A 6,002-nucleotide genomic window follows, 5' to 3' on the forward strand; every position below is an offset into this window, starting at 1 on the left:
TTCTTTTATACCAAATCCCCAAAGGGGATTATTACTACTCAGTCTGGTACATGTGTTTTGTTCTTAACCTTACAGTAGGTTCTCGGTAAGTCTCCTGTAGTCGCATGGCAAAAATACTTAGCCCAGCCCTTCAGCCATGGGCTCCCGGATGGCCCACACCAGGCTTCGCTGTGGAACTCCGTTCTGTGCCTCCATTCCCTTCATTGCCACTTTAGCTTTCTGGTCTCTGGCTCACATCTTGGAGGGGATGCCATAGTCTAGTGGATTCCAACTCAGTGACTCATAGGCGGGAAATTACCACCAGGCAAACAGTGGGGAAATTAGTGGGGGAATCAAGCATTTTTCTTCCCAGGACTTAGGTGAAGGCCTGAAAAGACTTTCTCATATATTTTACCCAATCTTATTGTTGTTTATGATGGGAAGTTTATTCCAGTTCAATATTATTGCAGAAGTTAAAATTCTTCAAGCTTTCTCTCTGATAGTTTTATTTTCATCACAAAGATATCTTAATATATGGTTCATTCCAAAAAACTTCATATATGTGTGAACACATACAAATATATATTATATATATAATTTTAGTTTGCTTATGATCAACAGAAAAAAATGTTAGTTTGCTACAATTAATGTAGGTAAACATCATTTATGCTGCTTTACTGGAGAGATTATCTCCTTTGTGCAGGTGAAATATTTGATATACAAATTGATGTAATATAGTCACATGTGTGCTCTTTTTATAGTGGTAGCATTGGCTGACTGCCAAGTATTCCTGATTCTCATCATTTTATGTGACTTGAGAGAAGCACTAGAGTGATTTCAAATCTAGCCTTAGGGTTATGCTTTGGTTCCCATGTGAACCAAGGATGACCAGTTATATTGACTCCAATAAAATCTGAAATGGGTTGATAAGACCACCTGGGAATGTTGAGCAATTAATTCAGCTAAAGTATGTACAATCAAAATGAAATATATCATTCTTTAAAATGGTATGTCCCATCTACACATGTTTAAGTGGCAAATCAAAGTATGTGATAAAAAAATACATTTTTCAGGTAAAGAATTCACTAAAAGATTAATTCTAAAAATAACCTGAGCAGAAAACTTTGCGTTAATATACACTATAAAGAAGCTTTGAATTTCTAAAAAAGAAAGATGTTATCAAGACCAGCAACTCTTTCAAATAAGACTCTCATTCAAATAAGGAAACTAAAGCCCCCAAAATTAGGTGAAACTAAGTCCCACAAAAATTAAATAATTTGAAAAAGATTCCAAAGCTAATAGTGATAGAGTTGAATAAAGAGTCTAATTTAGTATAGTTTTGTGTAATATTGGCCCATTCTATTTTAGGCTCAGTTCTCCCTATTTGTAATTACTAAGAAGAGAATAACCTGTTCCATTAATTTGTTGACCATAATTAATATTAAAATGTTTCTGTCTTATCTTCCCTGCAACTTGATGACTACAATTTTTTTATTTTTCTTCATTAGCCTTTAACATTTATTCTCTGTTCCCTAATCCCTTATTCATTTATATCTCTTGTTATTAAATCTAAAACAACATATATTTTTGTTCTCAAGTCAAGGACTCCTATATACAACATGGGGAGTGAATTTTTCTTAGATATTGGATCCTCTGTCACTATGTAATTGAATGGTTTTGTAGATCCAATTTACTGTGACTTATGCACATTGTGTCTTCAGCAGCTGGGACTGTCACTTTTAGCCTCCTTGTCACTGGGAAAATCATGCAGACTCTGTAGCAAATTGGCCCCACTGAAACCTATAGCTCACTTTGATTCGACTACATACAAATAGGCTCAGCCTGAATCTGAAAGCTTAATTTTTTTTTTATCTTGCCTAAATCTCTTTCTCATCACTTTTGCACCAGGAGAAATGCAGTAGAAATTCTAGGAGTCCAGAGAGAATGTGAATCTCTAATTAAAAATGATTTGAGAGTCAAGCAAATCTATTAATCAAATTGCTATAGGTCAGATGGAATTGAATATCTGAAAAAGATTTTAATATTTTGCATCTTCTTATTTGAGCTTTGGGACAAAATCTATTCCCAAAAGATTTTAATGCAAGGATGTTTTCTTAACACCTTAATAGGACATAGGTGTGCAAATAATATTTGTGGCATAGAATAATCGATTATTTTGTGTATGTTAAGAATTTAATTCTAGTGACTAAAAATTCTGGACAAATCCAGTGAGAATGAATAATTCATCAATACCAAGTCTACATAATGTAGAAATCAAATAACAGTACAGTAGTACAGATCAGGTAACAGTAGTAGAGAGTAGAACAGCATAAATACTATGTAAAGGACACAGAAACACAGTTCAACAAGAGTACAAGTTCTTTACTAACTAAAGCATTCAGATAAGGTATCTCAGCAGAGATAAACTAATTGGGCTTTAGCACCAGATGATGGAGGGTACTGGATGCCAGACTAAGGAATCTCAAGACTAGCTTTAGTTTATTTTAAGCAGAATAGTGACATGATCAATATGGTGCTTTAGGAAGCACAGGGGATAGATTAAGAAACCAATGATCTATGTAGTGAAACCTCATCAGTGCAGTGCAATTCCTAGGACTTATATCTCTATTTTGATACAAAAGCTTACTGATAAGAATTAGAAAAGGAAAAAAAAATAGAGTAGGAAAGTTTGAAAGGGAAATAGAGTATGAGAGTAGGAAATGTTTGAAAAGAAAAACAGAATAGTACTTGATAACTTACTGGATATATAACATGAGGGGGTGGTAGAGTTCCAGTTTCAGGATTCTGATCTAGAGTGTTCATTCCTAGAAAATGCATTTTCTGTTCTTGCCTTAATCAAATTAACACTGATTTGGTTCCAGGTTTGCTAGTGTTTTCTCCATTAAATAATATTGATTAGCCATTTGTAGAACTAGGAATCTTCACTACAGAAATGCTGATCTTTTCTGCCCATTTATTTACATATTGATGAACCAAAAGGAGTCCATTCCTCTTGCTTTACTGCTAAGAATGGAATGGTTCCCCTTTTTAATAATTCATCTAGTACTAAGAATATCGAGTGCTTATAGTGTAATTTTTATAATGTTAGGTTATTGATTACTTTTCTATAATAGATTCCAAGATTGACCTGAGACTGAAAACTAGAAATAGAATTTAGGTGTGTTTTAAAACTTAGTCTTGAGAAATGCAGATTTTCATTATATGGCTTTTCGATTTTCAGAGCATGAGGAAATTGTTCAGCTGAAATATAAAATTCAGCACCTGAACAAGCAGTTCAAAATATTTCTGTTTACCCTTAGTAGGTATTTGCCAATACTAATCTAAAACTACACAAAGACATTCAACGAAGTGGAAAGAGGATGATAAATTGCAAAACCACCTGAGATGTTCTTTTGCTTTCCCATATACATCTGGTAAGAATTAATTAGCAAGAATTAATTCAGTGAGCTTTGTATAAGACCTATTAGCTATTGACTCTTTTCTTTCATTATCAGTCCTGTTTCTGAGATGTATCTTCTTTTGTATTTATTTGTTTATAAATAAGGTAGATATTTCCAGCAAATTGCAACTTAAATATATATGCTACTTGAGAAATCTACAGTATTTCTGTGATGTTCTTGACATTTTGAGATTTGATTTAATAATTAGAACATACTTTTTGTCACAATCCCATTTTGATCAACTCACTAAAAGCGCTTGGTTAGAGCATCTCAAACAATTGAAAGTAGGATAGAGAAACTTGATTTCTGTAAATCTATGGCAAGAAAACGAGTCTTCCAAAGGCATATGATTTTAGTAGCACAGAAGATAAGTGATGATTTTGTTTTCTTAGCATTCAAAAGACAAATCTGGATGGCCCTGTATGCTCTTTTCCTTGACACTTTGGACAGCTAAGTGGAGAGCTAGCTCAGAAGGTCTCAGTTAACACAATGAAGGAAGAGACGATGCTAGTCCATGAGCTGCAGTCTCCTTTTGACAAGGCTGCTTTACTGGCCAAGGGGCTTCTTACCATAATCCTATAGATGTGTGCTGTTCCTTTTCTTGGATCATGTGTTTTGGGCATGGATTATGCAAACCATAAGCAGTGGAATAATAAAAGCTTGGGGAACAGCAAAGTTTCCCTGGAATATGTTCACAACTAATCTTTATGCAAAAGATTTTATTGTCATTCTAAATAAAGAAATTAAAGCTGAAGCAAAGTATTTAGGAAATATTATAAAGTTCCTATGTGGGCATTTATATGAGTATTATGGATTTAAATGGCTACTTACAATGAAAAACAATAAGCAAACATTCATAGTTTGAAAGAAAAAATAAGAGTGTTCCTGCCCTGGTACACTCACTATTTGTTAACATTGGAAATAAAAATAGTGGCACTCTGAATCCCAAAGTAATCTGAACCATTTCTCCCTACCTACTGTTTTTATAGCTGTTATTAAATCATTTTCTCAGAGTGTTAATGTGTTCTCATTCAACAGAAAAGTTATGAAAATGATTATTTGGCCTTATCCACACTGTTAGCTTTAGGCTGCCTGTTCGTTTGGTCAAATGACTTCACAAAACGATATCTTAAAGTTTCTCAATAGATAAACAGCAACACCGGAAAGAAAAAAAAAACTGATCCAACCGAATGCAGCCAAGCCATGCAAAGAAAGAAAAAATAAATATAAATGAGGGAAGCTAGAAATGGGACAGAAAAGCAGTTCTGATTTTTTTTGACAGTGCATGAGGTACTTCTTGGTGGGAGAAAATAAATGAGTTGTATGGTAATTCACATGTTAAAATATCCTACTAGTATTTTCTTTGAATTTCTCATAATAACCAACTATGGTTTTGAATTTCTCACATAACCAAAAACGGATATCCTTCAAAATAAACACAATCGTAAGTGCATATGCTTCAGTGAGCTGTGGCACTTTTCTCATCCGAACAAGTGATCTGAAACACCACCGAAAGATGGAAATCCAGTTGCTGTCATTCATACAATAAAGCAGCTTACACGGATGTCTCAGAGTCATTTACATATCAAAACAAACCAAACGCATAATGTTGCAAATGAGGCTATCAACTTTAAGATGGTTTGAAATTCAGACAGTGGAGAGGGTGGGTAGTTTAAATCCCAAAGAACTGGAAGTACAGCAAAAAAATGTATCTACTGTTTCTATAGATCCAAACTGACACTGTTTTGGGGAAAATGCATAGGCTAAAAATACCACATTATTAAAAGTCACTGCAATAAACCCTATTAAGAATCTCATACAAAGCCTGTCGCTGTCTTTGATTCTCTTAGTTACAAATGTATAGAACTACTTACGGTAACTAGATGGCATGTGCATAGACATTAGAGATTATAAAAAATATTTTGATTTTCACCCTTACCACTAAATTGAAAGTCAGGAATCTTTAAAGTGTTTCTAAACAATCACCACCAACCATAGCTTTTAATAATTTCATGAGACCATCTTATCAAACTTATTGTATGCTGTTGTTTGACTGAAAAAAATAAAAATAAACGCATCTAAAGTTTGGTTATCTTTTGAACATTCAAACCACTGATTGCCATGAAGGGGCTTGGTAGATGGGTATAGTTGCCCAAGATGTAGGAAAAGATGCTGCTCACCACAGCCTTCTCTAGACAAGATGCAGGGACCCACAGAGAGGGAGTCTAGTGATCCAGTGGATGATCCCTTGACATCAAGGTTCAAACTTTCTTTAAAAAAACACAAAACACAAAATCCATTGCACCACTTCTAAGATTCCAATTCAGTAGACTTGGAATGAGGAGTTTGTTTTTTTGAAATGCATTTATGTTGATTCTTATTTACATACAGCCACATTTGGAAAATAATGCTTTAGGTTATTTTGGGACTAAATGTTTTACTATTTTCATTTGAATATAATGTTAACAAATATTGTACAATGGCACAAACACTTTGACATTTTCTTCCAAATCCATTCCCAAGCTATGAGTATTGGTTTATTTTCATTATAAATAGATAACA

The sequence above is a fragment of the Manis javanica genome, chromosome 7 (genome assembly GCF_040802235.1).
Source record: "Manis javanica isolate MJ-LG chromosome 7, MJ_LKY, whole genome shotgun sequence".
NCBI lineage: Eukaryota > Metazoa > Chordata > Mammalia > Pholidota > Manidae > Manis > Manis javanica.